Source organism: Littorina saxatilis, linkage group LG9 (genome assembly GCF_037325665.1).
Source record: "Littorina saxatilis isolate snail1 linkage group LG9, US_GU_Lsax_2.0, whole genome shotgun sequence".
Lineage (NCBI taxonomy): Eukaryota > Metazoa > Mollusca > Gastropoda > Littorinimorpha > Littorinidae > Littorina > Littorina saxatilis.
Window position 1 is genome coordinate 51,321,648 of NC_090253.1, and position 9,345 is coordinate 51,330,992.

General features: G+C 40.8%; 1 long non-coding RNA gene across 1 annotated transcript in view; it reads right to left on the reverse strand.

The window, feature by feature from the left end:
• LOC138976412 (uncharacterized) overlaps positions 1 to 9,345 on the reverse strand; it is a 556,176-nt gene that overhangs the window by 170,088 nt on the left and 376,743 nt on the right. The window lies entirely within an intron of this gene.

Here is a 9,345-nt window from a genome sequence, read left to right on the forward strand (position 1 = left end):
TCACTTTACAGCCCGAAGTTTGTTTTTGCGTGCATCAAGTCATAACAACATGTCATTGTTGCCTTTTAGACGCTTTTAACTTTGATGCAGTTAGTATTTGGGGAGAACGACATTTTGATCTTGAGAAATAAACAATAATAACAATTATGGTTGTTCATTTACATAGCGCTTCCCTCATATGCATTGCAACACTATGAGTTCAGGGAAATACAATACCAAGTAAAATTAAAAGAACAAGTATAGGCCTACTCACCACTTTTCCACAGCCGTCCCATTGCAACACGATCCGAGCAGCGGTCTGTAGCCGACACTGCGGAGGCGCGAGGGGCGGAAGAGGGGAATTGTCCCGTCACGTTTCTGGTTGCTATGTCAACGATCCGGAACCAGAGCCTTTCAGCTTGCAGTGCCTTGCTCCAGCGGGCACACGAAACCATTTATGTGACAGGCAGTGATGTTCGACTCTGCGGGAATTTAGCATGGAGTCGTCTTCTTGTCGATATGTTTGTGTTGCTTTGTACAGCTGTATGGTTACGCAGGGAGTTTATATCAAACGGCTGGAACTGTCAGTGAACTCCGGCTGAGAGATGGAGAGAGGGGACTGGAGGAGATGGATGTAAAGGGGGGCCAGGGATGATACATCATAGGATCTTACTGATGACGGCTTACTAGTGCCAAAACCTAGGGTTCTATTATCACGCGAGTAACAGTTGTTTTATATCTTGATGTGGAGAACATTGATGTGTGTGGTCCCAGTCTGTATAGTGGTAAACAACATTGGGATCGTTTTTGGAAGAATGTCTTAAATGTTTATGAACAGTTTCGGTATAAAATAGGTTAGAAACCTCCACAGAAATATTAGCAAAACTACTTTTTTAAATTATAGTATTAACATTGGGAATAAGACTTATGTTTTTGAGAATTGGTTTGGTAATAACATTTATTTTATCGGTCAGATGGTTAAAGGCACAGTAAGCCTCCCGTAAACCATCACAGAATACTGTCATGCTTTTACACACAGTACAGACACCCTTTCATTTAAACACTCACCGCTTGAGAACATCCTAGGTGCCCTTCGTAAAGAGCGAGCAATTTTCAAAGAATTTATTTTTGCGTGGTTTATCTTACCTCTGAGTCATCGTGAACCCGTGTGATCCAGTTTCCCTTTTTCACAATGCAGTCGTCAGTTAGTAATTTGAATGCGACTCTCTGTGAGCTTATCTGCAATAGCACGTTATTATGTACGTCTGAATATGCACGAAACAAACGGCTGTGGTTCACAAGAACTCTCGCGATGGCTTTTGACTGTTCAGAGGAAGTGGCGATAGGCATAAACCGTCGTCTGCTACGAGAACCACGACCTTGCGTGACCCTGCTTCCGGGCGTTTCTATTTTCAAACTTCAAAAAAATTCGAATTGTACTGATCTTGTCTTGATGAAAAAAGAATTATTTTATGATTTAAGAATGTTTCTGTAACAAGCTGTCAATTTATTATTTAGATTTTAAAAGTTAGGTCTAGCGCCAAAACGCACCACGGTCCGATTGTCTACTGAGACAATCCGCAAAATTAATTCTTTGAAAATGGCTCGCTCTTTACGTAGGGCACCTAGGATGTTCCCGTTTGGTGAGCGTTCAAATCGAAGGGTGTTTGTACTGTGTGTAAAAGCCTGACAGTATCTGTGATGGTTTACGGGAGGCTTACTGTGCCTTTAACATCGGAACCTTGCTCCTCGATGGACATTCGTCAAATGTGCTAATAAACTAGCTAGGTACGAGTCACGAAGTTAACTGTTCGCTGGTTTGTGAACTCTTGTCACTCCGTGCAACACACACTTCCACGTGTAGTCCGGTTGGATTTCGTGAAGCGTGGAGGACACAAATACTAACTCGGTCTGAACCCGTTGTTAGCCGTTTGATTTCCTTTACACCCACTTACTCTAACCATCATGAATACCAGTAAGCACTCTCTGTTTCCAGGTTCAACCAGAGGACGACCAAAACAAGAACCGGCGCTGACGTCAGACTCCAGACAGGTCAGACCATGCGCATGGGCTACCCCTGAAGACAAGAAACGGTGCCCGTAGAGCTCTACAAAACGTATGCCAGCAGGAGGCCACTCGACTTCTGCAAAGACGATGACCCGGTTTTTATATTTAGTCAAGTTTTGACTAAATATTTTAACATCGAGGGGGAATCGAAACGAGGGTCGTGGTGTATGTGCGTGTGTGCGTGTGTGCGTGTGTGCGTGTGTGTGTGTGTGTGTGTGTGTAGAGCGATTCAGACTAAACTACTGGACCGATCTTTATGAAATTTGACATGAGAGTTCCTGGGTATGAAATCCCCATACGTTTTTGTCATTTTTTTGATAAATGTCTTTGATGACGTCATATCCGGCTTTTCGTGAAAGTTGAGGCGGCACTGTCACGCCCTCATTTTTCAGCCAAATTGGTTGAAATTTTGGTCAAGTAATCTTCGACGAAGCCCGGACTTCGGTATTGCATTTCAGCTTGGTGGCTTAAAAATTAATTTATGACTTTGGTCATTAAAAATCTGAAAATTGTAAAAAAAAATAAAAATTTATAAAACGATCCAAATTTACGTTTATCTTATTCTCCATCATTTGCTGATTCCAAAAACATATAAATATGTTATATTCGGATTAAAAACAAGCTCTGAAAATTAAATATATAAAAATTATTATCAAAATTAAATTGTCCAAATCAATTTAAAAACACTTTCATCTTTTTCCTTGTCGGTTCCTGATTCCAAAAACATATAGATATGATATGTTTGGATTAAAAACACGCTCAGAAAGTTAAAACAAAGAGAGGTACAGAAAAGCGTGCTATCCTTCTTAGCGCAACTACTACCCCGCTCTTCTTGTCAATTTCACTGCCTATGCCGTGAGCGGTGGACTACGAGTATACGGTCTTGCTGCGTTGCATTGCGTTCAGTTTCATTCTGTGAGTTCGACAGCTACTTGACTAAATATTGTATTTTCGCCTTACGCGACTTGTTTTTTTCTTTTTTTTGTGTTTTTTTTTCTGCCAAGCACATCATTGTGGGGCTTTTAATGAATAACATGCATCCGTCCACTCACAATATACTTTCTTTCATCCTTCAACATTTACCACTCAAAAAGTCTATAGTATTAAACTCCATGAAATAAATGAAAGGCATCTACGGATGTATAGATACATAATTGACCACACTCAATTGGAATACTTTCTGACAATTCCTTATAAAGACATCTTTCTGTACTGATAGAGAGAGAGAGAGAGAGAGAGAGAGAGAGAGAGAGAGAGAGAGAGAGAGAGAGAGAGAGAGAGAGAGAGAGAGAGAGAGAGTGAAAGGGAGGGGGGGGGGTAACATTTACAATTGTTTTTATTAAAAAAATGTACTAAATATTTGTCTTGGAACATTTTAATCAAAAATAAATATTTCTGATCTGCAGTTGCCTTTCGAAGATAACAAAAAGAAGCATTGAAGCCTTGGTTTTCGAAAAAAACCTTATGCACATTTTAGCAACCAGAATTATACAGTTTAATTCTTTCAACAAAGTTGCATGCATTTTTCGATTTTTCACTCCAAACATGATTTCATGCACAGTTAACTTTATCTGTTTATCCAAGTGTACCCAAATATAAAATTCAATTTGTTTCCAAAACTTGCAACAACAAAAAAAGATTAAAATTCTGAACTGTGACGTTTAACACTTGCATGAAACAACCCTTTCGAAGTGCGCACAGAGGTTCACCATCCTCAAAACTGTCCCCTCCAACCCATACCTAGGCATCCTATTCTCGGACAACCTCAAGTGGAGAAACCACATCAGCAGCAACCGCAACACGGTGGCCTAGTGGTAAGGCGTCCGCCCCGTGATCGGGAGGTTGTGGGTTCGAACCCCGGCCGGGTCATACCTAAGACTTTAAAATTGGCAATCTAGTGGCTGCTCCGCCTGGCGTCTGGCATTATGGGGTTAGTGCTAGGACTGGTTGGTCCGGTGTCAGAATAATGTGACTGGGTGAGACATGAAGCCTGTGCTGCGACTTCTGTCTTGTGTGTGGTGCACGTTAAATGTCAAAGCAGCACCGCCCTGATATGGCCGGCTGGGCGTTAAGCAAACAAACAAACAAACAAACAAACATCAGCAGCATCACCAAGAAAGCAAACTGCACTCTTGGCGTCCTACGCAGAAACCTCCGCCACTGCCCGGCAGCCTATGCCTACCTGGCCCTCGTCCGACCCCTCCTTGAGTACGGAGCCATAGTCTGGGACCCGTACCAAGCGCAGGACATCGATAGGATGGAACGCATACAGCGCACTGCAGCACGTTTCATCGCCAACGACTACCGATCAAGACGTCCTGGCTTTTAGTCCAGGCATATTAGAGAACAACGTTGAAGTGACAATGACTAGGTTTAAAATGTCCCTTATCAGAAAGTTCAACCTCAGTCCTTTGATGTTTATTAAACACATTTTCATATAAAGTTGGCGCTTCATACGGAAAAATGGCTTTGAAATTGACCCAAATCCTTCTTTGGGCTCTGTAAATGTCGTTTGGGGGTATGGTTGTAAAATGGTATCTACTGGTCACCCCAATGTATAAACTGAAAACTCTTTCTGCACCAGAACACGCAGAAAGGATTGTATCTGCCTGATGTCTGATGCTTTTCAAAATCCCCAACCACTAACACCTTCAAAACGGACTTTAACTGACACTGTTGTTTTTCCCTATATAATCCTTACTATTTTTCCGAGACGTCGTCGTGTTGTGTATTTAGCTTGCCACAACCTCATACATGGTCCTAAAAGTTAAAGTTGAAAAAAATACTAAAGATAAATGAACAAGCTGACGCAGTGTCATTCGCACCGTGAATCCCCCCATGGGAACATACTAAAGTCTGGTTCCAAATAGGCTCAATTTCCTTCTATTTCTTTGTATTTCTGCCTCGTAGGGGTAGGGGTGTTCAAACCAAAGGCACCTTTAAACCAAAATTCAAATCACACATCTTACAATACTAAGACACTCAGCAGTAAAAGGGTGTCTGCTGGTAAAAAATTCCAAACAATCCTAAAAGTACTTCACTACTAAAAGTGCTTTTAAAAAGAGCCGTTATTTTTCCCTCTATATTCAGTATTGTGTTTTCTGCGAACATGTAGTCTATTTAGATGGTTGTCGTGTGCACTTGAGTTGCTAAAGCGTTTTCAGTTGGGCATATGTCGAAAAGCAAAGAATTAGCCCTTTGAAAACCATCAGAACTGTCACACAAAAATAACATTTACCTATCTCACCAACTGACCAAACATAGGGCTTTTCCTTATGTATTATGTATTGTCGTGTTTTTTGTAGCATACTTGTGAAAACAGCCACCACTGTTGTAAATGATACTTTAAAGAGCATTATTTCATTTTTACAGTTGAAGGACAACCTGGACTGCCGTATATTACAGCTGTTTTACAATCAGCCAAAATTTTCTTAACAAACGTATGTTAAGAACAACTCCCATAGTGAAATTGAAGGAAAACAAATTGAAAATCCGCCTGCCATAGAGGAGCTAAAGAATCAACAATAAACGACTGCATGGATAGCTTGATGCACGAATGCATTGCGGACATGTTTGTCTCCAACCAAGAGAAAGTTCCAAAAAATCCCTTTTGTGCTTCTTATTATACAGTGACGTCAAAGACAGCCTTTTCTGCTGTTCATACATTCAGGGGTTATGGTTACACTAAACGACGTAGTTGTAGCCATACTGCCATCCAGATTTATTTTTTCCTTGCGAGCAGTCACAGGGTGTTTGTGCTGTCTGCCAACCGTTAGATGACCCCGCCCAAGTCTGTTAAGGGACCGTTTGACCGTTATAGAACGCGTCTTTTTGATTTTTTGGCACAGTTGGAAACGGTTAATTTTTATCCCTACCATTGTTTCCAAACATTATATAGGAATGTTTTGTGAACAACGGATAATAGCCGCTACTCGCATGTGTAGCAAAAGTGAGCGTACATACTCACCCTGGTCGTCCAGCCGTTGTCCGTTGCCCGTCTTTATCTGTCTGTACTGAACATTACCTTTGGATATTTCTCCAACGCTATGAAGTGAAGAAACACCAAATGTTGCAAAATGTTGTATGACCCCAAGAGCTCAAAAAAGATACTTGAGAACCTTGACCTTACCTTAAGGTCAAGGTCACAGGGAGAATGAATGTGGTCTAAAAACTGCAAAATTTCACATTGTGCCAGTTTTCTGGAAAACAAATTAAAAACAGCGGGCTTAGTTTTGTATGGTATACAAGAAAAAGAAAGCCTTATCTTCTGATACCATTTTGGTTGACCTCGCTTCAATGTCAAGGTCACAGGAGTCCTTCAAAGTTGAATTGTATACATGTTTTGAAGTGACCTTGACCCTGAACTATGAAAAAAATCTTTCAAACTTCATAATTGTGTGGGGCACATGTTATATACTGATATTGAGCTACATTTAGTCACATATCATCAAGGTCAAGGTCACTTTGCCCCTTATGAAATGTGACTGAAACGGGCAATTGAATCACTAAAAGTGACAATGTCTCTTTGTAGAAAATGCCAATAAGTATGTTTATGCTTCCTATGTCTTGAATTGATAGCCTTGTGATGTGTGACCTTTGATGATCTTGACCTTGGCCAAAGGTCATGTGTAATTTGGTAGGAAAAATCTGTAAAACAGTTCTAATAGTGTACAATGTCCTTGCCAGCTTCAGTTGTTAGACCTTCACCTTCAAGGTCACCTGAAGGTCAAGGTCACTTTAAGACAAAGGTCAAGCATGAGAGTCGCATGGGCTTTGCTTTGTTAAGATTTTTTACCAAGACACATGGATTTCTTTACCCGGCTTGGTCACATTTTTCATAGGGGTCAATGTGACCTTGACCCTAACGATATGTGACCAGATGTGGCTCACTATGAAATTCTAACAAACGCCCCACTCAGTGTTTAAGTTTGTAAGAGATATCGTCCATAGTAAAGTTAAAGGGGCAAGCTCACATCAAAATATGTCTACAATTCAACTTTGAAGGGCTCCTCTGACCTTGACATTGAAGCGAGGTCAACCAAAATGGTATCAGAAGATAAGGCTTTCTTTTTCTTGTATACCATACAAAACTAAGCCCGCTGTTTTTAATTTGTTTTCCAGAAAACTGGCACAATGTGAAATTTTGCAGTTTTTAGACCACATTAATTCTCCCTGTGACCTTGACCTTATGGTAAGGTCAAGGTTCTCAAGTATCTTTTTTGAGCTCTTGGGGTCATACAACATTTTGCAACATTTGGTGTTTCTTCACTTCATAGCGTTGGAGAAATATCCAAAGGTAATGTTCAGTACAGACAGATAAAGACGGGCAACGGACAACGGCTGTACGACCAGGGTGAGTATGTACGCTCACTTTTGCTACACATGCGAGTAGCGGCTATTATCCGTTGTTCACAAAACATTCCTATATAATGTTTGGAAACAATGGTAGGGATAAAAATCAACCGTTTCCAACTGTGCCAAAAAATCAAAAAGACGGGTTCTATAACGGTCAAACGGTCCCTTAACAGACTTGGGCGGGGTCATCTAACGGTTGGCAGACAGCACAAACACCCTGTGACTGCTCGCAAGGAAAAAATAAATCTGGATGGCAGTATGGCTACAACTACGTCGTTTAGTGTAACCATAACCCCTGAATGTATGAACAGCAGAAAAGGCTGTCTTTGACGTCACTGTATAATAAGAAGCACAAAAGGGATTTTTTGGAACTTTCTCTTGGTTGGAGACAAACATGTCCGCAATGCATTCGTGCATCAAGCTATCCATGCAGTCGTTTATTGTTGATTCTTTAGCTCCTCTATGGCAGGCGGATTTTCACTTTGTTTTCCTTCAATTTCACTGTGGGAGTTGTTCTTAACATACGTTTGTTAAGAAAATTTTGGCTGATTGTAAAACAGCTGTAATATACGGCAGTCCAGGTTGTCCTTCAACTGTAAAAATGAAATAATGCTCTTTAAAGTATCATTTACAACCGTGGTGGCTGTTTTCACAAGTATGCTACAAAAAACACGACAATACATAATACATAAGGAAAAGCCCTATGTTTGGTCAGTTGGTGAGATAGGTAAATGTTATTTTTGTGTGACAGTTCTGATGGTTTTCAAAGGGCTAATTCTTTGCTTTTCGACATATGCCCAACTGAAAACGCTTTAGCAACTCAAGTGCACACGACAACCATCTAAATAGACTACATGTTCGCAGAAAACACAATACTGAATATAGAGGGAAAAATAACGGCTCTTTTTAAAAGCACTTTTAGTAGTGAGGTACTTTTAGGATTGTTTGGAATTTTTTACCAGCAGACACCCTTTTACTGCTGAGTGTCTTAGTATTGTAAGATGTGTGATTTGAATTTTGGTTTAAAGGTGCCTTTGGTTTGAACACCCCTACCCCTACGAGGCAGAAATACAAAGAAATAGAAGGAAATTGAGCCTATTTGGAACCAGACTTTAGTATGTTCCCATGGGGGGATTCACGGTGCGAATGACACTGCGTCAGCTTTTTCATTTATCTTTAGTATTTTCTTCAACTTTAACTTTTAGGACTATGTATGAGGTTGTGGCAAGCTAAATACACAACACGACGACGTCTCGGAAAAATAGTAAGGATTATATAGGGAAAAACAACAGTGTCAGTTAAAGTCCGTTTTGAAGGTGTTAGTGGTTGGGGATTTTGAAAAGCATCAGACATCAGGCAGATACAATCCTTTCTGCGTGTTCTGGTGCAGAAAGAGTTTTCAGTTTATACATTGGGGTGACCAGTAGATACCATTTTACAACCATACCCCCAAACGACATTTACAGAGCCCAAAGAAGGATTTGGGTCAATTTCAAAGCCATTTTTCCGTATGAAGCGCCAACTTTATATGAAAATGTGTTTAATAAACATCAAAGGACTGAGGTTGAACTTTCTGATAAGGGACATTTTAAACCTAGTCATTGTCACTTCAACGTTCCCTTCACTAAAGTGGCTAAGATGCCTGGACTATTTGTTACGGGCCTCCTGACACGCCACAACCTCCCAACTCTCCAGGAACGTCGAGTAAACCTCCGCCTGACTTTCTACTACAAGGTGGTTGAGGGGCTGGTGCCGGCAATGCCTCCAGACAAATTCCTGACCCCCCAACGTGCTGGCCGCATGATTCGACCAAAAAGACAAACAGCAGACTACGTTGGTAGCAACCCCATAGACAATTATATAAAAAAAAACCAGGTGTTTCGCTGTACCACGCTGCAACACTGAACAATACAAACAGTCGTTCTTCCCACGATCCACAATAGA